Raw genomic sequence first — 23441 nt, 5'->3', positions numbered from 1 at the left:
TGCTGACACCTTGATCTGGGACTTCTGACCTGCAAAATACAGTGGCCCAGGCTTGTATTCCCAGCACTTTGGGAGGCTGAGGCAAGAGGATTGCTTGAGCCCAGGAGTCTAGACCAGCCAAGGCAACATGGCAAGACCTCATCTCTACAAAGAAAAAATTTGATTTAATTAGCCAGGTGTGGTAACCCGTGTCTGTGGTCCCAGCTACTGGGGAAGCTGACTCAGGAGGACTGCTTGAGCCCAGAAGGTCGAGGCTGCAGTGAACTGTGATGGTGCCATTGCACTCCAACCTGAGCAAAAGAGCAAGACCTTGTTTCAAAAAAAAAAAAAAGAAAGAAAGAAAGAAAGAAAAAAGAAAAGAAAAAGAGAGGTCAGGTGGTCAGATGTGGTGGCTGCTTGTAATCCCAGCACTTTGGGAGGCCAAGGTCGGAGAACTGCATGAGCCTAGGAGTTTGAGGCCAGCCTGGGCAACAAAGTGAGACCCCATCTCTATTATTATTTTTTTCTTTTTTTGATACGGAGTTTCGCTCTTGTTACCCAGGCTGGAGTGCAATGGCGCGATCTCGGCTCACCACAACCTCCGCCTCCTGGGTTCAAGCAATTCTCCCGCCTTAGCCTCCTGAGTAGCTGGGACTACAGGCATGCGCCACCATGCCCAGCTAATTTTTGTATTTTTAGTAGAGACGAGGTTTCACCGTGTTGACCAGGATGGTCTCGATCTCTTGACCTCGTGATCCACCTGCCTCGGCCTCCCAAAGTGCTGGGATTATAGGCGTGAGCCACTGCGCCCGGCACCATCTCTATTATTTAAAAATAAATGGGCCAAGCACAGTGGCTCACGCCTGTAATCCTAGCACTTCGGGAGGCCGGGGCAGGTGTATCACCTGAGGTCAGGAGCTCAAGACCAGCCTGGCCAACATGGTGAAACCCTGTCTCTACTAAAAATACAAAAAAAATTAGTCAGGCTTGGTGGTAAGTGCCTATAATCCCAGCCACTCAGGAGGCAGAGGCAGGAGAATTGCTTGGACCTGGGAGGTGGAGTTTACAGTGAGCCAAGATTGTGCCGCTTCACTCCAGCCCGAGCAACACAGCAAAACTCCATCTTAAAAAATAAATAAGAATAAAATGGAAAAGAAAATAAACCCCAATTCAGGCTCTGGCTCAAGCTTCTGCCACCGGACCAAAACCTGGCACTCCTCTATGGGCTTTTGTGGCATTTGGTGAGCCCCCTCCCTGGACCTGTGAATATACAAACATCTTCCTTCCAAGCTTGGTTCTCGTCCCCTCCTGATTGTCCTGTACCATGTCCATCATCTCCATTCCTGGAACACTTCAGGCTTCAAGGGTTTGAGAAAGAACAGGAAAGAGTGAAAGCAAAATGTCGAACTCACCTTGATGAGTTGGTAGAAAGAGAAAATTATAAATTCTCAGAAGATATTATAAATTCTCAGAAAAATCTTTCTGTTTAGGGAGATTCTAATGGTGAAAGATCGGGGACAAGACGCTGCCACTGGAGTAGTGATGTCGGTCAGGGTTGGCAGGATGAGTTAGCCTCCTAGGAGCAAGAAGGATCGTCAATAAGAGTAATAAGAGTAGGAGGCCAGGTGGCTGGGCATGGTGGCTCACACCTGTAATCCCAGCACTTTGGGAGGCCAAGGCAGGCAGATTACCTGAGGTCAGGAGTTCGAGACCAGCCTGACCAACACTGAGAAACCCCCGTCTCTACTAAAACGTCAAGATGAGCCGGGCATGGTAGTGCATGCCTGTAATCCCAGCTACTTGGAAGGCTAAGGCAGAAGAATCTCTTGAACCCAGGAGGCAGAGGTTGCAGTGTGCCAAGATTGAGCCATTGTACTCCAGCCTGGGCAACAAGAGTGAAACTGCCTCTCAAAAAAAAAAGAAAGAAAGAAAAAGTAGGAGGCCAGGCACAATGACTCACACCTGTAATCCCAGCACTTTGGGAGGCCAAGGCGGGCGATCACCTGAAGTCAGGAGTTCCAGACCAGCCTGGCCAACATGGTGAAACCCCATCTCTACTAAAAATATAAAAATTAGCCAGGTGTGGTGGCAGTGCCTGTAATCCCAGCGACTTGGGAGGCTGAGGCAGGAGAATCTCTTGAACCCAGGAGGCAGAGGTTGGAGTGAGCCGAGATCACACCACTGCACTTAGGCCTAGGGTGACAGAGTGAGACTGTCTCAAAAAAACAAAATAAAACAAAAAGTAATGTGAGTAGGGTTTTTTCAAATTTTTATGTTTTAGAGACAGGGTTTTGCTCTATTGCCCATGCTGGAGTGCTCTGGTGCAATCATAGCTCAGTGCCTGGCTACATTTTAAAATATTTTGTAGACACAAAGTCTTGCTGTGTTGCCCAGGTGGGTCTCAAACTCCTGGTCTCAAGCAATCCTCCTGCCTTGGCCTCCCAAAGTGCTGGGATTACAGGTGTGAGCCACCATGCCTGGCCTAGAGTTGATATTAATAGCAGGTAACTGCCGAGAGGTATTATGTATGTCCCAGGCCCTCTCCTAAATGATTTACACATGTTAACTCATTTACTGTTTGCAACGTGATGATAAAGCAGATACAGTTAATACTTTCATTTTACAGGTCAGAGGTTAAGTGTGTTGTTCACAGTCTTACAATTAGTATGGAACATATGTTCCTCCGGGGACTGGGGACAGAGGGATTTTCTAGGCAGATGGGACAACATATGCAAAAACGGGAATAAAAGGGAATAAAGGAGGCAAGACTAGGGTGTAACTTATCTCAAAGAGTTGTTGGAGAAGACTCACACCCTCTCTGAAAAAATCTCTCAATTTAGTATAATAAAAGAGAATTAAAGAAGTGTGAGGAATCAGCAGAGAGCTGATTCCTGTAATCCCAGCACTTTGGGAGGCCTTGGCAGCTGGATTGCTTCAGTCCAGGAGTTTGAGATCAGCCAGGACAACATGGCAAGAACCCATCTCTAATACAAAAAAAAAAAATTTTTTTTTTGAGACAGAGTCTCGCTCTGTCGCCAGGCTGGAGTGCAGTGGTGAGATCTCAGCTAACTGCAAACTCTGACTCCTGGGTTCAAGTGATTCTCCAGCCTCAGCCTCCTGAGACTGGAACTACAGCTGTGTGCCACCATGCCCGGCTAATTTTTGTATTTTCAGTAGAGACAAGGTTTCACCATATTAGCCAGGATGGTCTCGATCTCTTGACCTTGTGATCCGCCCGCCTCAGCCCCCAAAGTGCTGGGATTACAGGTGTGAGCTAACATGCCCAGCCCAAAAATTTTAAAATGAGACAGGTACATTAGCACGTGCATGTAGTCCCAGCTACTTAGGAGGCAGAGGTGGGAGGATCACTTATGCCCTGCAATTTGAGGCTACAGTGAGCTATGATCCCACTCCAGTCTGGACAACAGAGTGCAACTCAGTCTCAAAAAAAAAAAAGTGCATAGGCCAGACTCAGTGGCTCATGCCTGTAATCCCAGCAATTTGGGAGGTCTAGGAGGGCGGATCACCTGAGGTCAGGAGTTCGAGACCAGACTGAACAACATGGTGAAACCCCATCTCTACTAACAATACAAAAATTAGCTGGGCATGGTGACGCATGCCTCTAATCCCAGCTACCCAGTAGGCTAAGCCTGGAGAATCATTTAAACCCAGGAGTCGGAGGTTGCAGTGAGCTGAGATCGCGCCACTGCATACCCACCTGGGTGATAGAGTGAGACTCCATCTCAAAAAAAAAAAAGTGTGCCGGCCAGGGGCGGTGGCTCACGTCTACAATCCCAGCACTTTGGGAGGCCAAAGTAAGCAAATCACCTGAGGTCAGGAGTTTGAGACAAACCTGGTCAACATGGTGAAACCCCGTCTCTACTAAAGATACAAAAAATCCAGCATCTTGTGGTGGCGGGTGCCTGTAATCCCAGTTACTCAGGAGGCTGAGGCAGGAGAATCATTTGAACCTGGGAGGCAGAGGTTGCAATGAGCCGAGATCCTGCCATTGCAGTCCAGGATGGGTGACAGAGTGAAACTCTGTCTCAAAATAAATGAATTAATAAAAAACAAGAAGTGTGGTTATCACCAGGGTGGTTTCTCTCATCTCAATGTTGTCAGCCAGTGTTTGTGGTGGCATTGAGGTCTCCTAGAAAGAGTGGCTTATAGGGCATTAAGGTAATAAACATATCAGAGTTTATTAAAAATATATACTAATAGGCAGGGCAAGGTGGCTGACGTCTGTAATCCCAGCGCTTTGGGAGGCCGAGACAGGCGGATTATGAGGTCAGGAGTTCGAAACCAGCCTGGCCAGCACGGTGAGACCCCCATATGTACTAATAATACAAAAGTTAGCTGGGCATGGTGGTGCGTGCCTGTAGTCCTAGCTTCTCAGGAGGCTGAGACAGGAGAATCGCTTGAACCGGAGAGGCGGAGGTTGTGGTGAGCCAAAATAGTGCCACTGCACTCCAACCTGGGCAACACAGTCAGACTTTGTCTCAAAAAAAAAAAGAAAAAAAAAGAGTTCCTGAACTAGCAGGTGAAAAGTGGATGGAGCAGGGCGTTAAGGAGACCTGAGAAATAGCTGCAGCAGAGAGCCAGGTGCAATGGGGACTGGTGTACAGGTGCAATGGGGACTGGGGTAGGCCTTGTGGATTGCAGATAGAACAGCAGATGCTGCCTCCATGTGAGGGAGGCAGGAATGTGGACTGCCTCATGGCTAACTCACCTTAGAAAAATATCTTGGGGCAAGGCTGGAAAAAGAGAGAGAACAAAGGAGAGCCCCTCCCTCAGGGGACATTAAAGGACTCAACCTGCTCAGACTGATGTCCTTTAATGTCCAGCAGGTTGAGTCAAGCTTCCTAGGGCAAAAATGAAAACATCAGCCGTTCACAAGACAAAATATTGATACCAAAAAGGACTAAAAGTTATTGGAAACCTGCAATAGATCAAAACCCTCTTCAGGGCTAGATGCAGTGGCTGACCCCTGTAATCCCGGCAGTTTGGGAGGCCAAGGCGGGGGGGTGGGGGGGATCTCCTGAGGTCAGGAGTTTAAGACCAGCCTCATCAACATGGCAAAACCCCATCTCTACTAACAAAAAGGCAAAAATTAGCCAGACGCGGTGGCAGAACCCTGTAATCTTAGCTACTTGGAAAGCTGAGGCAGAAGAATCGCTCGAACCTGGGAGGCAGAGGTTGCAGTGAGCCGAGATGGCACAACTGCACTCTAGCCTGGGCGACAGAATGAGACTCGGTCTCAACACAGCTTGGGAGTTAGGGACCCTTAATCACTTTAAAGTTAGAAAAAAGGGGCAGGAGGGTAACTAGATTAGGCATCAGTACAAATCTACCCTTGCTATAGACCCCAGGATATGTCCCGCTGGTTTCTAACTTCTTCCCTAACAGCTCTGAATATGTAGATGGAGGAAGCGAGAGGAAAAAATGAAGAGGAATTTACATGCCCTAAAATGGAGAGCTCCTAAAACAAGGTACTGGAAGACAATAAAAACATAAATGTCACATGATACTATGTATTTCCTCTCTGTGTGTGTGTGTACATATCTCAATATACCACGTATTTATATATTTTCGTGTTACATATATTTATTGGGGTGTGTGAGTATATATATATGTGTGTGTGTATATATATAATGTATACATATATATGTATTTAAGGCTGGATGTGGTGGCTCACGCCTGTAATCCCAACACTTCGGGAGGCTGAGGAGGGGGATCACTTGAGCTCAGGAGTTCGAGACCAGCCTGGCCGACATGGCAAAACCTCATCTTTACTAAAAATACAAAAATTAGCCGGGCATGGTGGCATGCGCCTGTAATTCCATCTACTCAGGAGGGTGAGGCAGGAGAATCGCTTGAACCTGGGAGGCAGAGGTTGCAGTGAGCCAAGACAGCACCACTGCACTCTGGCCTGGTGGGCGACAAAGCTAGACTGCGTCTCAAACATATATATATTACAATTTAATATAGACGTGGTCTCCCTATGTTGCCATGGCTGGTCTTGAACTCCTGGATTCAAGCCATTCTCCCACCTTTGCCTCCTAAAGTGCTGATATTACAAGTATGGGCCGCCACACCCAGCCTAAAAATATATTTATATGTCTAGATGCATAAATATGTACCCATAAATATATATTTTCTGCATACATACATGTGTATGCATATATTTTATATACTTACACATGCGAATATATATATATATATATATATATATGCATTTTTAAATACACAGAAGTCTGCAGAAAATACCTATTTGGAGTTTGTATTTTTACTGTCTCACGGAATACGTTATTTTATGTGTTTTTCTGCAACTTGCTTATATACGTATACTGTATTTTATTTATATTTTTATATACGTGAGTGTTAACAAATATAAAAGTCAGGAAACTCAGCTGGTAAACTCTGAGGAGGGGAGAAAGACCGAGATCGGGTTTCATGGGTCAACAGGGACTTTAGGTTTCCTCGTGGACAGCCCGGAGGGAAGCCTCGGTCCACATGGGCGCAGTGGGCTTTGAGCCTCAAGAACACTCTCTCCTCGGCGCTGCACTGGCAGCCGCCCAAAGACCAGCCCACCAGAGTGCAAGCGCCAAGGATGCTTCCGCGGGGCACTCGGTCCGCCTCGCCTTCCCCACCAGAACGGAGAAGGGGCGGGGCCTGTGGCTGAACCGGGGGCGGGGTCTGTAGCGTGTCCCGCCCCTAAACCGAGGCGCGCGAGTGGCTGGGGATGGTCTTCCGTCTGGAGACGGGCTATTTCCGGAGTGGACAGCACTGGCTGTGGGCAAGAAGCTAGGCGCGATTTGCCGTCGCGCTGGCTGGGGATGCTGAAGGGCAGTTTTGAGGCTCGCGGGCGCGAAGTGGAGAGCCACGGGGCCGGGGCTGTGGCTGCGCCGCCTGCCATCGACTTCCCCGCGACGGGCCCGGCCCTCAATGTCCTGGTGGTGAGCGGGGTGGGGATCTAGGTCGCAGGCCAGGAGGAGGGTGTTGGGGAACGTGTGTCCAGCTCACCTCCGTTAGTCGTTCAACGCCAGCACCGACAGAAGATTCTTTCACCTTAAAGCGGGGGTATAAGGGGTGTCTGGGGAAGACACTCCCACTAGGCTCAGAGTTACTGTGCTCAGAAATATGACAGTCACAGCACGTCAGCCAGAATTAAGTCTCCTAGGAGCCAAGACTAAAGGATCAGAGCAAATAATAGTGTTAGGTACAACACTTGCTTGCCGTATGTATGTCAATTGATGTAATCCTCCACAGCCCTATAAATTATTAGGTGGTAGAATATCATTACAAATAAAGAACTGCGGCACAGGGTAAATAATTTGTTTAAAATCAGCTAGCAGTGCTAGAACAGGGTAAAGAATTTGTTTAAAATCAGCTAGCAGTGCTAGAATTCGCTGTAAACATTACATTGCATACAGACCTTACTTTTCAAGATGTTTGAAATGTTGCACACAAGTCCCATTCCACTGGAGAAATAGCTAGATGTACTGAAGAATCCAGTTATGGAATACCACGCTATACTGACATAGGAAGTTCCCCCAAGACATATTAAGACATATTTAGGAGTGGATTTTAAAAGTTGCAGAAAAAGAGGCATTAGTAATTTTTTTTTTTTGAGACAGAATCTTGCTCTGTCACCTAGGCTAGAATACAGTGGCGCAACCTCAAATCACTGCAACCTACACCTTCAGGTTCAAGCGATTTTCCTGCCTCAGACTCCCTGCAAATGTTTGTATTTTTAGTAGAGATGGTGTTTCACGATGTTGGCTAGGCTGGTCTCGAACTCCTGACCTTAAATGAGCCACCCACCTTGGCCTCCCGTGATGCTGGGATTCCAGGCGTGAGCCACAGTGCTCAGTCAATAATTCTTCTTATTATTTTTTTTTTAGTAATTCTTTTACAGAAAAAGCCCTCAAAACAATACTGTTTTATTGTGGTATGTATTTACATAAAAGGATAGAAAAAGATGTATATATATTACTATAAAAGACCTGGAATATTAATAATACACACTAAACTGGCAATAGTCAATAGGGGAGGGAAACTTTATCCTATTCATGAAGGTTTTTTTTAGGGGGGTGAAATGTGGTCAGAAAAATATATATATATTTTCACTACATAAGAAAAATTATTTCAAAAACTTGAGAAAGAATGACAAGTTTTGCCAGATATGGTGGCTCAGCCTCCCAACTAGGTGGGATTACAGGCGTGTGTCACCATGACTGGATAACTTTCATATTTTTAGTAGAGACAGGGTTTCACCATGTTGGCCAGGCTGGTCTCAAACTCCTGACCTCAGGTGATCCGCCTGCCTCGGCCTCCCAAAGTGCTGGGATTACAGGCATGATCCACCGCGCCCAGCCATGTATATATATATATATTTTTTAGACAGAGTGTCATTCTGTCACCCACGCTGGAGTGCAATGATGTGATCTCTGCTCACTGCAACCTCTGCCTCCTGGGTTCAAGAGATTCTCCTACTTCAGCCTCCCAAATAGTTGGGATTGCAGATGCATGACACACACCTACCTAATTTTTGTATTTTTAATAGAGACAGGGTTTCTCCATGTTGCTCAGTCTGGTCTCAAACTCCTAGCTCAAGCAATACACCCACCTTCGCTTCCCAAAGTGCTGGAACAAGAGAGAGAGAGAGACAACAGCATGTGAAGATGAACGCAGAGGACGGGGTGATGTATCTACAAGCCAAGAGATATCAAATATTGTCAGCAACCACTAGAAGGTGGGGAGAGACCTGGAACAGATTCTCCCCTACAACCCCCACAGCCCCCAGAAAGAACCAGTCCTGCTGACACCTTGATCTGGAACTTCTGACCTGCAAAGCTTGTTCAAACCATGCAGTGTGTGGTACTTTGTCATGGCTGCACCAGGAAACTAACACAGGAAAGCAGTTAGATGTCTTTGCAACAAGACACTTTTTTTTTGAGACAGAGTGGCTCTGTCACCCAGGCTGGAGTACACTGGCACAATCTCGGCTCACTGCAACCTCTACCTCCTGGGTTCAAGAGATTCTACTGCCTCAGCCTTCCAAGTAGCTGGGACTACAGGCACCCGTCACCATGCCTGACTAATTTTTGCATTTTTAGTAGAGATGGGGTTTCATCATGTTGGCCAGGCTGGTCTTAAATTCCTCAGGTGATCCTGGCCTTGGCCTCCCAAAATGCTGGGATTACAGGCGTGAGCCACCAGCCCAGCCACAACAAGCCACATTTCATCACACACTTGAGGGATGAGTATCAGAAAGTCAAGTGAAACAGGGACAGGGTCAGAAGAGAGTTCCGGATGAAAGGAACAGAAGCTGCATGTATTAGGTTTTAATTTTCTGTGTTTATGATGCTTTGACATCTTACAAAGCTTGCTGGCCTGGGAGAGACTCCCTCTCCTTCAGGACACCAAAGAGCTCAACCAGAAGGATATCTTTATACATTTTTGTTTTGTTTTGTTTTGTTTTGTTTTGTTTTGTTTTGTTTTGAGATGGAGTCTTGCTCTGTAGCCTAGGCTGGAGTGCAGTGGCACCATCTCAGTTCACTGCAAACCCCGCCTCCCGGGTTCAAGCAATTGTACCTTAGCCTCCCTAGTACCTGGGATTACAGGCATGTGCCATCATGCCCTGCCAATTTTTGTATTTTTAGTAGAGAAAGGGTTTCACGATGTTGACCAGGCTGGTCTTGAACTCCTGACCTCGTGATCCACCTGCATCAGCCTCCCAAAGTGCTGGGATTACAGGCATGAGTCACTGTGCCCGGCCCATTTTTTAATCTTTTTTTTTTTTTTTTTTTGAGACAAGGTCTGGCTCTGTCACCCAGCCTGGAGTGCAGTGGCAAGATCACAGCTCACAGCAACCTCTGCCTCCCTGGCTCAAGAGATCCTCCTGCCCCAGCCTCCCAAGTAGCTGGAACTACAGCTTGAACCACCTGTAGTGGCCAGGTGCCACCACACCTGGCTAATTTTTTTCTATTTTTTGTAGAGTCAAAGTCTTGCTATGGCCGGGTGCAGTGGATCACGCCTGTAATCCCAGCACTTTGGGAGGCCGAAGCGGGCAGATCACGAGGTCAAGAGATCGAGACCATCCTGACCAACATGGTGAAACTCTACTAAAAAATACAAAAATTAGCTGGGTATGGTGGCATGCCCCTGTAGTCCCAGCTACTCGGGAGGCTGAGGCAGGAGAATTGCTTGAACTAAGGAGGTGGAGATTGCAGTGAGCCAAGATTGCGCCACTGCACTCCAGTCTGGCACCTGGCAACAGAGCAAGACTCTGTCTAAAAAAAAAAAAAAGTCTTGCTATGTTCCCCAGGCTGGTCTTGAACTCCTGGGCTCAAACGATCCTCTTGCTCAGTCTCCCAAAGTACTAGAATTATAGGCGTGAGCCACTGCACCAGGCCCAGAAGCGTATCTTTTATATAAAAACTAACCAATCCCAAATCTATGCCCCGAATTACTCCCTTATCTCACTCTCACACACAAGCTAATATTTCCCCTATTCAAAATATCCAGGAGCAGGTACCAGGCAACTAGAGACCACCCCTACAACCCAAAGCCCAACAGAAGTGTTCCAATTTTTTCAGTCTTAAAACGTTTACTCACTTTGCCTTTCTTTTTCTTCAGAAACCCCAATACAAGACCAAGTACAGTGGCAAGGATTGTATTCCCAGCACTTTGGGAGGCTGAGGCAGGAAAATTGCTTGAGCCCAGAAGTCGAGACCAGCTGGGGCAACATGGCAAGACTTCATCTCTATGAGGAAAAATTTTGTTTTAATTAGCCAGATGTGGTAACACATGCCTTTGGTCCCAGCTACTGGGGAAGCTGAGTCGGGAGGACTGCTTGAGTCCAGAAGATGGAAGCTGCAGTGAACCGTGATAGTGCCACTGTACTCCAACCTGGGCAACACAGCAAGACCCTGTTTCAAAAAAGAAAAAGAGGTCACATGGTCAGGTGTGATGGCTTCCTCTGCCAAGGAGGGAGAACTGCCTGAGCCCAGGAGTTTGAAGCTAGCCTGGGCAACAAAGTGAGACCACATCTCTATCATTTAAAAATAAATAGGCCTGGAATGGTGGCTCATGCCCGTAATCGTAATCGTAGCACTTTGGGAGTCCAAGGTGGGTGGATCACCTGAGGTCAGGAGTTCAAGACCAGCCTGGTCAACACGGCAAAACCTCGTTTTTACTAAAAATACAAACAAAAAGTAGCCAGGGTTGGTGGTGGGTGCTTGTAATCCCAGCCACTGTGGAGGCTGAGGCACGAGAATCGCTTAAAACTGGGAGGCAAAGTTTGCAGTGAGCTGAGATAATGCCACTTCATTCCAGTCTGGGCAAAAGAGCAAACTCTGTCTCAATAAATAAATAAATAAATAAAAATAAAAATCAATAAATCAATAAATAGAAAACAACAGAAACCCCAGCGCAGGCTCTGGTTCAGGCTTCTGCCAACTGACCAAAACCTGGCATTCCCCTATGGCCCTTCCTGGCATTTGGCGAGCCCCTCCCTGGACCTGCCAGTATACAGACATCTTCCTCCCAAGCTTGGTTCTCGCCCTCCCCTCTGGTGGGTGCACTGATTGTCCCATACTATGTCCATCATCTCCATTCTTGGGACACTTGAGGCTTCAAGGAGGGGTTTGAGAAAGAACAAGAGAGAAGGAAAGCAAAATGTCAAACTCACCTTGATGAGGTGGTGGAAAGAGAAATTATAAATTCTCAGAAGAAATCTTTCTGTTTAGGGAGATTCTAATGGTGAAAGATCGAGGACAAGACGCTGCCACTGGGGTAGTGATGTCGGTCAGGGTTGGCAGGACGAGTTAGCCTCCTAGGAGCAAAGAAGGATCGTCAACAAAAGTAATAAGATTAGGGGGCCAGGCATGGTGGCTCACGCCTGTAATCCCAGCACTTTGGGAGGCCAAGGCGGGTGATCACCTGAAGTTCAGGAGATCCAGATCAGCCTGGCCAACATGATGAAAGTCGGTCTCTACTAAAACTATAAAAGCCGGACGTGGTGGTGCATGGCAGTAGTCCCAGCTACTCAGGAGGCTGAGGCAGGAGAATCACTTGAAACTGAGAGGCGGAGGTTGTTGTAATCTGAGACCACGACATTATACTCCAGCCTGGGTGACAGAGCGAGACTCCTCAAAAAAAAAAAAAAAAAAAAAGTGTTCTTGCACTAGCAGGTGAGGAGTGGAGCAGGGTGTTAAGGAGGCCTGAGACATACCTGCAGCAAAGAGCCAGGTACAATTAATGGGCACTGGCGTAGGCCTTGTGAATCGCAGATAGAACAGCAGATGCTTGAGAGGGTTCAAAGTCAGGAGGACTGTAAGGTGGAGTCAAACAAAATGCTGGGATTGTATGAAAATCAGGTGTTCCCGGAAGCAGATTCTCTTCCCCTGACAAATCAGATACTGGTGTAACAGGTCTGTTTTCCACATATTTCTTAAAATCAGACTTCCAACTGCAGCTCATTGACATAAGTGCTTCTACAGCTTCAAAATCACTTTTCTCTGCAGTTTTGTTCCAGGAATACATACCCTCTTTCGACCTTTCAGAAATCATTTCCATTCTTTCCTCCGCAGTCTGCTGGAGAGAGGCACCGATGTTGAGCATGGTTGGCTGCTTGGCCGCCGACCACGAGCTGACTGGCTGCTAGGCTGCTGACTGCCTGGCCACAGATGGGCGCCCGGAGACTCTCGACGCTGCTCCCGCCGCCGCCGCGCTCCGCGCCGTTCATGGGCACACAAGTCCCCAAAGGCACAGTCATGTTTCTGGTACCCCAGCCCGTTGTGCAGAGCTCAAAGCCTCCGGTGGTAAGCCCAAATGGCACCAGACTTTCTCCCATTGCCCCTGCTCCTGGGTTTTCGAATTCAGCAGCAAAAGTCATTCCTCAGATTGACTCATCAAGGATAAGAAGTCACATCTGTAGCCACCCAGGATGTGGCAAGACGTACTTTAAAAGTTCCCATCTGAAGGCCCACACGAGAACGCACACAGGAGAAAAGCCTTTCAGCTGTAGCTGGAAAGGTTGTGAGAGGAGGTTTGCCCGTTCTGATGAACTGTCCAGACACAGGCGAACCCATACGGGTGAGAAGAAATTTGCATGCCCCATGTGTGACCAGCGGTTCATGAGGAGTGACCATTTGACCAAGCATGCCCGGCGCCATCTATTAGCCAAGAAGCTACCAAACTGGCAGATGGAAGTGAGCGAGTTAAACGACATTGCTCTACCTCCAGCCCCTGCTCCCACACAGTGACGGACTGGAAAGTGAAGAGTCAGAACTAACTTTGGTCTCAGCGGAGCCAGTGGTGATGTAAAAATGCTTCCACTGCAAGTCTGTGGCCCCTCAACATGGGCTTAAAGCAGAAGCCCACAGCCTGGCGTGAAGGCCCAGCCTGGGTTAGGTGACAAAAAGGGCTTTGGCCACAGGCAAGTCACAGAATGGCAGGTTTCATTTCTTATCACATAAGAGAGATGAGAAAGCTTTTATTTCTTTGAATATTTTTTGAAGGTTTCAGATGAGGTCAACACAGGTAGCACAGATTTTGGATTTGTGTGCACATTTGTTACTTTACTTTTGCTGTTTATACTTGAGACCAATTTTTCAATGTGATTCTTCTGAAGCACTGGTTTCAAGAATATGGAGGCTGGAAATAAACATTACGGTACAGAGATGGAGATGTAAAATCAGTTTGTATTATTACAAATATTGTCATCTTTTTCTAGAGTTATCTTCTTTATTATTCCTAGTCTTTCCAGTCAACATCGTGGATGTAGTGATTAAATATATCTAGAACTATCATTTTTACACTATTGTGAATATTTGGAATTAAATGGCTGTATATTGCTAAGAGGGCCCAAAGAATTGGAATCCTCCTTAATTTAATTGCTTTGAAGCATAGCTGCAATTTGTTATTTGCATTTTTGTTTTGAAAGTTTAACAAATGACTGTATCTAGGCATTTCATTATGCTTTGAACTTTAGTTTGCCTGCAGTTTCTTGTGTAGATTCGAAAATTGTATACCAATGTGTTTTCTGTAGACTCTAAGATACACTGCACTTTGTTTAGGAAAAAAATCTGAAGATGAAAATATATATTATAAAGAAGGGATATTAAGAATTTTAGATAACTTCCTGAAAAAGGGGGCTTATGTCATCAGTAAAGTACCCTTATGAGGATATAATGTGTGCTTTATTGAATTAGAAAACTGGTGACCATTATTCACAGGTGGACAAATGTTGTCCTGTTAATTTATAGGAGTTTTTTGGGGATGTGGAGGTAGGTGGATAGGAAAATTATTATTAGAACATTCACTTTTGTTAACAGTATTTCTCTTTTATTCTGTTATATAGTGGATGATACACACAGTGGCAAAACAAAAGTAAATTGTTTAAAATATATAGTGAAAAATGTCACTACATCTTCCCGTTTAACATTGTTTTTGTATATTGGGTATAGATTTCTGACATCAAAACTCAGACCCTTGGAAAACAAAAGTTTTCTTTTAATTAAAAAAAATCCTTGTGACTTACGGTTTGCACATTATTTTGTTGTACTTTATATCTTGTTTACAATAAAGAATTTCCTTTGGTATAAAAAAAAAAAGAACAGCAGATGCTGCGGTGCTATAAGGGAGGCCAGGGATGTGGAGTGCCTCCTAGCTAACTCGCCTTGAAAAATATCCTGGGGCAAGGCTGGACAAAAGAGAGAGAACAAAGGAGAGCCCCTCCCTCAGGCTCAGAGTGATGTCCTTTAGTGTCCAGCAGATTGAGTCAAGCTTCCTAGGGCAAAAATGAAAACATCTGCCGTTCACAAGACAAAATAATGATACCAACAAGGACTAAAAGTTATTGGAAACCTGCAATAGATCAAAACCTTCTTCAGGGCTGGACGCAGTGGCTGACCCCTGTAATCCCGGCAGTTTGGGAGGCCAAGGCAGGGGAATCACCTGAGATCAGGAGTTCAAGACCACCCTAGTCAACATGGCAAAACTCCATCTCTATTAACAAAAAGGCAAAAATTAGCCCCAGGCGTGGTGGCAGATGCCCATAATCTTAGCTACTTGGAAGGCTGAGGCAGGAGAACCGCTTGAACATGGGAGGTGGAGGTTGCAGTGAGCCGAGATGGCACAACTGCACTCTAGCCTGGGCGACAGAATGAGACTCAGTCTCAAAAAAAAAAAAAACCCTCTTCTGTATGATGTATATACCTTAACTCATTAACTCACAGAGGACCTACTTGACCAGCTTGGGAGTTAGGGACCCTTAATCACTTTAAAGTTAGAAAAAAGAAGCAGGAGGGTAACTAGATTAGGCATCAGTACAAAGCTACCCTTGCTATAGACCCCAGGATATGTCCCGCTGGTTTCTAACTTCTCCCCTAACAGCTCTGAATATGTAGATGGAGGAAGCGAGAGGAAAAAATGAAGAGGAATTTACATGCCCTAAAATGGAGAGCTCCTAAAACAAGGTACTGGAAGACAATAAAAACATAAATGTCACATGATACTATGTATTTCCTCTGTGTGTGTGTGTGTACATATCTCAATATACCACGTATTTATATATTCTGGTGTTACATATATTTATTGGGGTGTGTGGGTATATATATATGTGTGTATATACATATAATGTATACATATATATGTATTTAAGGCTGGATGTGGTGGCTTACACCTGTAATCCCAACACTTCGGGAGGCTGAGGCGGGGGATCACTTGAGGTCAGGAGTTTGAGACCAGCCTGGCCGACATGGCAAAACCTCATATTTACTAAAAATACAAAAATTAGCCGGGCATGGTGGCATGCGCCTGTAATTCCATCTACTTGGAAGGCTGAGGCAGAAGAATCGCTTGAACCTGGGAGGCAGAGGTTGCAGTGAGCCAACATAGCACCACTGCACTCTGGCCTGGTGGGTGACAGAGCTAGACTGTGTCTCAAAAAAAAAAAAATATACACACACACACACACACACACACACACACACACAATTTAATAGTGACATGGTCTCCCTATGTTGCCCTGGCTGGTCTTGAACTCCTGGATTTATCCATTCTCTTGCCTTTGCCTCCTAAAGTGCTGAGATTACAAGTGTGAGCCACCACACCCTGTCTGAAAATATATTTCATATGTTTAGATATATAAATATGTGTCCATAAATATATATTTTCTTCATACATGAATATGTATATGTTTTCCATATTTACCCATACAAATATGTATGTATACATGTACATTTTCTTTTAATACACAGAAGTCTCCACAGAAAATACCTGTTATTTGGAGTTTATATTTTTATTGTCTCACAGGGTATGTTATATGTTGTTTGCAACTTGCTTATACAGGTATACTGTATTTTATTTCTGTATATATATATATATATATATATATATATGAATGTTAAGGAATATAAAAGTCAGGAAACTCAGCTGGTAAACTCTTAGCGGGGAGAAAGACCGAGAACAGGTTTCATGGGTTAACAGAGACTTTAGGTTTCCTCGTGGACAGCCCAGAGGGGCGGCCCAGAGCAAAGCCTCAGTCCACGTGGGCGCAGTGGGCTTTGAGCCCTGCGATCACCCTCTCAGCTGCAGCCAGACCGCCCGGAAGATGAGCCCACCAGAGCGCATGCACCAAGGATGCTCCTGCACGTGCCCTCCCCACCCTGCCTGGGAAACAAAGAAAGACCCTGTTTCACCTGAAGTCAAAAGTTCCAGACCAGCCTGTCCAACATGGTGAAACCCCGTCTCTACTAAAATTACAAAAATTAGCTGAGCTTGGTGGCACGCGCCTGTGGTCGGAGCTACTCAGGAGGCTGAGGCAGGAGAATTGCTTGAACCCGAAAGGTGGAGGTTGCAGTGAGCCGAGATAACACCATTTCACTCCAGCCTGAACGACAGAGCGAGACTTCATCCTAAAATAAATAAATAAATAAATAAATAAATAAAAGTCTATTAGCCAGGCTTGGTGGTGGGGCCTGTAGTCCCAGCCACTCGGGAGACTGAGGCATGAGAATCGTTTGAACCTGGGAGGTGCAGGTTGCGGTGAGCTGAGATCGCATCACTTCACTCCAGCCTCAGCAACAGAGCGAAACTCTGTCTCAAAAAATAAATAAAAATAAAAATAAATAAGAGAAACCCCAATACAGCTCTGGTTCAGGCTTCTGCCAACTGACCAAAACCTGGCACTCCCCTGTGGCCCTTCCTGGCGTTTGGTGAGCCCCTCCCTGAACCTGCCAGTATACAGACGTCTTCCTTCCAAGCTTAGTTCTCACCTTCTCCTCCTGTGGCTGCACTAATTGTCCCATACCATGTCCATCATCTCCATTCTTGGGAAACTTCAGGCTTCAGAGGTTTGAGAAAGAACAAGGGAGAAGGAAAGCAAAATGTTAAACTCACCTTGATGAGTTGGTGGAAAGAGAAATTATAAATTTTCAGAAGAAATCTTTCTGTTTAGGGAGATTCTAATGGTGAAAGATCGACGCTGCCACTGGGGTAGTGATGTCGGTCAGGGTTGGCAGGACAAGTTAGCCTCCTAGGAGCAAGGAAGGATCGTGAATAAGAGTAATAAGAGAAAGAGGCTGAGCGGTTGGGCGTGGTGGCTTGCCTGTAATCCCAGAACTTTGGGGAGGCCGAGGCGGGCGGATCACCTGAGGTCAAGAGTTCGAGACCAGCCTGACCAACATCGAGAAACCCCCATCTCTACTAAAAAGTTAAAATTAGTCGGGCGTGGTGGTGCATGCCTGTAATCCCAGCTACTCAGGAGGCTGAGGCAGGAGAATCACTTAGACCTGGAAGGCAGAGGTTGCGGTGGGCGGAGATCGCACCATTGCACTCCAGCCTGGGCAAGAAGAGTGAAACTCTGTCCCCGCACCCCCAAAAAAAAGAGAGTAGGAGGCCGGGCACAGTGGCTCACATTTGTAATCCCAGCATTTTGAGAGGCTGAGGCAGGTTGCTGAGGTTAGGAGTTTAAGACCAGCTTGGCCAACATGGTGAAACCCCGTCTCTACTAAAAATACAAAAATTAGCTGGGCACGGTGGCGAGTGCCTGTAATCCCAGCTACTCGGGAGACTGAGGCAGGAGAATCACTTGACCCCAGGAGGCAAGAGTTTGGAGTGAGCCAAGATAGAGCCATTGCACTCCAGCCTGGGTGACACCAGGCTGGAGTGCAATGGCTCTATCTTGGCTCACTCCAAACTCTGCCTCCTGGGGTCAAGTGATTCTCCTGCCTCAGCATCCTGAGTAGCTAAGAATACAGGCGTGTGTCACCGTGCCCAGCTAATTTTTATATTTTTAGTAGACTCAGGGTTTCACCATGTTGGTCAGGCTGGTCTTGAACTTCTGACCTCGTGATCCACCCACCTTGGCCTCCCAAAGTTCTGGGATTACAGGTGTAAGCCTCCACACCCAGCTGTGAGTAGGGTTTTTAAAATTTTTATGTTTTAGAGACAGGGTCTTGCTCTGTTGCCTAGGCTGGAGTGCACTGGTCCAATCATGGCTCAGTGCCTTGCTAATTTTTTAATATTTTGAGGAGACAAAGTCTTGCTACGTTGCCCAGGTGGTTCTTGAACTTCTGGCCTCAAGCAATCCTCCTACCTTGGCCTCCAAAAGTGCTGGGATTACAGGTGTGAGCCACCATGCCTGGCCTAGAGTTGATATTAATAGCAGGTAACTGCCGAGAGGTATTATGTATGTCCCAGGCCCTCTCCTAAATGATTTAGACATGTTAACTCATTTACTGTTTCCAACACGACTATAAAACAGATGCATTATACAGGTTAGAGTTTAAGTATGTTGTTCACAGTCTTACCATCAGTATGGAACACCTCTCTCCGGGGACTGGGCATAGAGGGATTTTCTAGGCAGATGGGACAGCATATGCAAAAACGGAAATAAAAGGGAATAAAGGAAATATATGAGGCAAGACTAGGGTGTAACTTATCTCAAAGAGTTGTGGGAGAAGATTCACACTGTCTCTGAAAAATATCTCAATTTAATATAATAAAAGAGAAAGAACTGTGAGGCCAGGCAGGGAGCTCATTCCTATAATCACAGCATTTTGGGAGGCTGAGGCTGGCAGATTGCTTCATTCAGAGTTCAAGATCAGCCTGGGCAACATGGCAAGACCCCATCTCTACAAAAAATTTTAAAATGAGCCAGTCACAGTGGCACGTGCATACAGTCCCAGTCATTCAGGAGGCAGAGGTGGAAGGATCACTTGTGCCCAGCAGTTTGGGGTTACAGTGAGCTATGATTGCACTTGGGTCTAGACAACAGAGTGAGACTCAGTCTCAAAAAAAAAAAAGTATGTAGGTCAGGCGTGGTGGCTCACACCTTCTCAGCACTTTGGTAGGCAAAGGCGGGCAGATCACCTGAGGTCAGGAGTTGGAGACCAGCCTGGCCAACATGGCAAAACCCCATCTGTACTAAAAATACAAAAAATTCAGTCAGGTGTGGTGGCGCACACCTGTAATTCCAACTACTCGGGAGGCTGAGGCAGGAGAAATGCTTGAACCCAGAAGACCGAGGTCACAGTGAACTGAGACCACATAATTGCACTCCAGCCTGGGCAACAAGATCGAAACTCCATCTCAAAAAAAAGAAAAAAGAAAAGAAAGTAAGAAAGGTGGGGCAAGATGCTGCATGCCAGTAATCCCAGCACTTTGAGAAGCTGAGGCGGGTGGATCATATGATGTCAGGAGTTGGAGACCAGCCTGGCCAACACAGTGAAACTCAGTCTCTACTAAAAATAGAAAAATTAGCCAGGCAAGTTAGCAGGCTCCTGTAATCCCAGCTTCTTGGGAGGCTGAGGCAGGAGAATCTCTTGAACCCCGGAGGCAGAGGTTGCAATGAGCAGAGATTGTGTCATTCCACTCCAGCCTGGGTGACACAGTGAGACTCCGTCTCTAAATAAATAAATAAATAAATAATAATAAGTGTGGTTATCACCAGGATGGTTTCTCTCATCTTGATGTTGTCAGCCAATATCTGTGGTGGCATCAAGGTCCCTAGAAAGAGTGGTTTATAGGGCATTAAGGTAATAAACATATCAGTTTATTTTAAAAAGATACACACACACACACACACACACACACACATATATACATATATATATATACACTAATAGGCCAGGCACAGTGGCTCATGCCTGTAATCAAAGCACTTTGAGAGGCCTGGGTGGGTGGGTCATGAGGTCAGGAGTTCGAAATCAGCCTGGCCAGCATGGCAAAACCCCCTCTCTACTAAAATACAAAAATTAGCCTGGCATGGCAGTGCATGCCTGTAGTACCAGCTACTCTGGAGTCGGAGAATCACTTGAATCAGAGGAGCAGAAGTTGTGGTGGGCTGAGACGGTGCCACTGCACTACAGCTTGGGTGACTGAGACTCCATCTCTCTCCCTCCCTCCCTCTCTCTCTCTCTCTCTCTCTCTCTCTATATATATATATATATATATATGAACTAATAATACTTGTTATTGTGACATTATTATACGCCAGGTCTCTCTTCTATATAATCTATATGAATTATACATGTTAACTCTCTAATTATGTGCAACACTAGGAGGAAACTAGATTTCCATTTTACAAGTTCCAACTACTAAAAGGGAATGACAGCCGGGTATGGTGGCTCACCCCTGTAACCCCAGCACTTTGGGAGGTCGAGGTGGGCAGATCACCTGAGGTCAGTTCAAGACTAGCCTGGCCTGCATGGCGAAACCCCATCTATATTAATAATATAAAAATTAGCCAGGCATGGTGGCATGCGCCTGTAGTTCCAGCTACTTGGCAGGTGGCTGAGGCTTGCTGAGAGGCGGAAGTTGTGTTCAGCTGAAATTGTGCCACTGCACTCCAGCCTGGGCGAAAGAACAAGACTCTGTCTCAACAAAACAAAACAAAACAACAACAAAAAAGTCCATGTGCTATCAGGTGAGGAGTGGAGGGGCGTTAAGGAGACCTGAGAATTATCTGCACCAGAGAGCCAGGTGCAATGGGTACTGGTGAAAGCCTTGTGGATAGCAGATAGAACAGTAGATGCAGCAGAGTCCTTGTAGGGGTAAGGGAGGCCAGGAATGTGGAGTACCTCGTGGCTAACTCACCTTAGAGAAATATCCTGGGGCAAGGCTGGACAAAGAGAGAGAACAAAGGAGAGGCCCTCCCTCAGGCTCAGACTGATGTCCTTTAGTGTCCAGCAGGTTGAGTCAAGCTTCCTAGGGCAAAAATGAAAACATCAGCCATTCACAAGACAAAATATTGATACCAACAAGGACTAAAAGTTACTGGAAACCTACAATAGATCAAAACCCTCTTCAGGGCTGGACTCGGTGGCTCATGCCTGTAATCCTAGCACTTTGGGAGGCCGAGGCAGGAAGATCACCTGAGGTCAGGGGTTCAAGACCAGCCTGGTCAACATGGCAAGACTCTTGTCTCTACTAACAAAAAGAAAAAAATTAGCCGGGCAGGGTGTCGGATGCCTGTAATCCCAGTTACTCGGGAGGCTGACCCAGGAGAATCGCTTGAACCTGAGAGGCAGGGTTGTGGTGATCCGAGATAGCGCACTGCACTCCAGCCTGGGCGACAGAGTGAGACTCCGTCTCAAAAAAAACAAAAAAATAAAAAAAACCCAAACCCTTTTCTGTGCGATATATATACCTTAACTCACGGACGACCTACTTGACCAGCTTAAGAGTTGGGTACCCTTAATCACTTTAAGATTAAAAAAAAGAAAGGCAGGAGGTTAACTAGGTTAGGCATCAGTACAAATCTACCCTTGCTAGAGACCCCAGAATACATCTGGTTCGTTTCTAACGTCTCCCCTAACAGCTCTGACTATGCAGATTAAGGAAGCCAGGAAAAAATCAAAGAGGAATTTACATGCCCTAAGATGGAGGGCTCTTAAACAAGGCACTGGAAGACAATAAAAACATAAACGCCACTTGATACTATGTATTTCCTGAAGGCGTGTGTGTGTGTGTGTGTGTGTGTGTGTGTGTGTGTACATATCTCTACCTATTATATATTCTGCCGTTACATATACTACCTATTATATATTTACTACCTATATATTCTGGCGTTATATTCTCTGGGGTTTGTGGGTATATATGTGTGTATATGTATGTATATATACATATATATGTATTTAAGGCTGGGTGTGGTGGCTCACGCCTGTAATCCCAGCACTTTGGGAGGTTGAGGCTGAGGCCAGGGTCTGGGGGATCGCTTGAGGTCAAGAGCTGGAGACAAGCCTGGTCAACATGTCAAAACCTCATATTTACTAAAAATCCAAAAATTTGCCAGGCATGGTGGCATGTGCCTGTAATTCCTGGTACTCAGGAGGCTGAGGCAGAATAATCGCTTGAACCTGGGAGGCAGAGGTTGCAGTGAGTCAGGATAGCATGAACTAGACTGTGTCTCAAAAAAAGAAATATATATATATATATACACACACACACTTAATTTAATAGAGATGCAGTCTCCCTTTGTTGCCCTGGCTGGTCTTGAACTGCTGGATTCAAGCCATTCTCCTGACTCTGCCTCCTAAAGTGCTGAGATTACAAGTGTGAGCCACCACACCCAGCTTAAAAATATATTTCATATGTTTAGATGTATATTTACCATAAATGTTTCCTGCATACATACACGTATATGTATATATTTTATGTATTTACACATACGAATATGTATACATGTACATTTTTTAATACAAGTCCCCACAGAAATACCTATTATTGGAGTTTATATTTTTACTGTCTCACGGAATACGTTATTTTACGTGTTGTTCTGCAACTTCCTTATATTGGTATACTGTATTTTATTTATATTTTTATATACGTGAGTGTTAACGAATATAAAAGCCAGGAAACTTAGCTGGTAAACTCTGAGGAAGGGAGAAAGACCGAGATCGGGTTTCATGGGTCAACAGGGACTTTAGGTTTCCTCGTGGACAGCCCGGAGGGGCGGCCCGGAGGGAAGCCTCGGTCCACGAGGGCGCAGTGGCCTTTAAGCCCCGCGACCACCCTCTCCTCGGCTCTCCACTGGCCACCGCCCCAAAACGAGCCCACCGGAGAGTAAACGCCAAGAATCCTCCAGCGCCGGACCTGCCCGCCCCGCCTCGCTTTCTCCGCCGGAACGTAGAAGGTACACGGTCTGCGACAGGCTCCGCCCCCAAACTACGGCGCGCGAGTGCTGGGGCGGGTCTTCCGTCTGGAGAGGGGCTACTTCCGGAGTGGAGGGCAAAGGCTGTGGGCAAGGAGCGTGGCGAGATCTTCGGTCAGGCTCGCTGGCGATGCTGAAGGGCAGTTCTGGGGCAAGCGAGCGCGAAGTGAAGGGTGACGGGGCCGCGGCTGTGGCTGCGCCGCCTGCCATCAACTTCCCCGCGGCGGGCCCGGCCCTCAATGTGATGCTGGGGAGCGGGGTGGGGATTTAGGTCGCGGGCCAGGAGGAGGGTGTTGGG

The 23441-nt window shown here is 46.3% G+C and overlaps 1 long non-coding RNA gene across 9 annotated transcripts; it reads right to left on the bottom strand.

The window, feature by feature from the left end:
- Positions 1–14096: 14096 nt before the first annotated feature.
- LOC105719429 (uncharacterized) lies at positions 14097–23148 on the bottom strand. Of its 9 annotated transcripts, none has more exons than XR_010342819.1 (4): positions 23086–23148; positions 18801–21198; positions 17265–17524; positions 14097–16904 (listed from the first exon to the last, which is right to left on the bottom strand). It is a non-coding gene; the product is annotated as an uncharacterized LOC105719429 (long non-coding RNA). The 9 variants fall into 9 exon arrangements; XR_010342814.1 differs by lacking the exon at positions 23086–23148 and adding an exon at positions 17016–17085 and having other exon boundaries at positions 18801–23040; XR_010342818.1 differs by lacking the exon at positions 23086–23148 and having other exon boundaries at positions 18801–19998; positions 21088–23040.
- Between the last annotated feature and the right edge of the window lie 293 nt (positions 23149–23441).

Source organism: Aotus nancymaae, unplaced genomic scaffold, assembly GCF_030222135.1.
Source record: "Aotus nancymaae isolate 86718 unplaced genomic scaffold, 86718_ANA_hifiasm-v0.15.2.pri h1tg000015l_0, whole genome shotgun sequence".
Taxonomy (NCBI): Eukaryota; Metazoa; Chordata; class Mammalia; order Primates; family Aotidae; genus Aotus; species Aotus nancymaae.
Note: the sequence above shows the minus strand (reverse complement) of the source record. Positions and strands in the feature narration are given on the sequence as shown.